Source organism: Penaeus monodon, chromosome 25, assembly GCF_015228065.2.
Source record: "Penaeus monodon isolate SGIC_2016 chromosome 25, NSTDA_Pmon_1, whole genome shotgun sequence".
Taxonomy (NCBI): Eukaryota; Metazoa; Arthropoda; class Malacostraca; order Decapoda; family Penaeidae; genus Penaeus; species Penaeus monodon.
The window spans coordinates 16,868,742-16,869,264 of NC_051410.1; positions in this window are offsets into that span (position 1 = coordinate 16,868,742).

The window sequence follows — 523 nt, forward strand, 5'->3', positions numbered from 1 at the left end:
TTCCTTCCCCCCTTGTTTGTTTGTTTTTTTTTTGTTTTTTTGTTTTTTTTGTTGTTTGTGGGGTTTTTTTTTTTTTTTTTTTTTTTAAAATCTTTTTATTTTTTTGTTTTTGTGTGTGGGGTGTGTGTGTGTGGTGTGTGTTATTTTTTAATTTTTGTTCTTTTTGGGTCTTATTTGTTTTTTTTGTATTTTTTTTTTTTTTATATGTTTTTTTGTTTTTGTTTTGTGGTTTTTTTTATTTTTCTGGTTGTTGTTTCCCTTATTGGCCCTTTTTATATTTCTTTATTATATATTTTTTTTGTTTTTGTTTTAATGAAATTTTTTGTTTTTTTTTGTACTAGCTTTTTAAAATTTTCCCTTTTTTTTATTGTGTTTTTTTTTATGTTTTTTTGTTTTTTTTTTTTTTTTTCTTTTTTTTTTTTTTTTTTGTTTATTTTATAATTTATTTTTTTTTTTTTTTTTTTTGTTGTGTGTGTTTTGTTTTGTGTGTGTGTGTGTGTGTGGGTGTGGGGTTGGGTGTGTA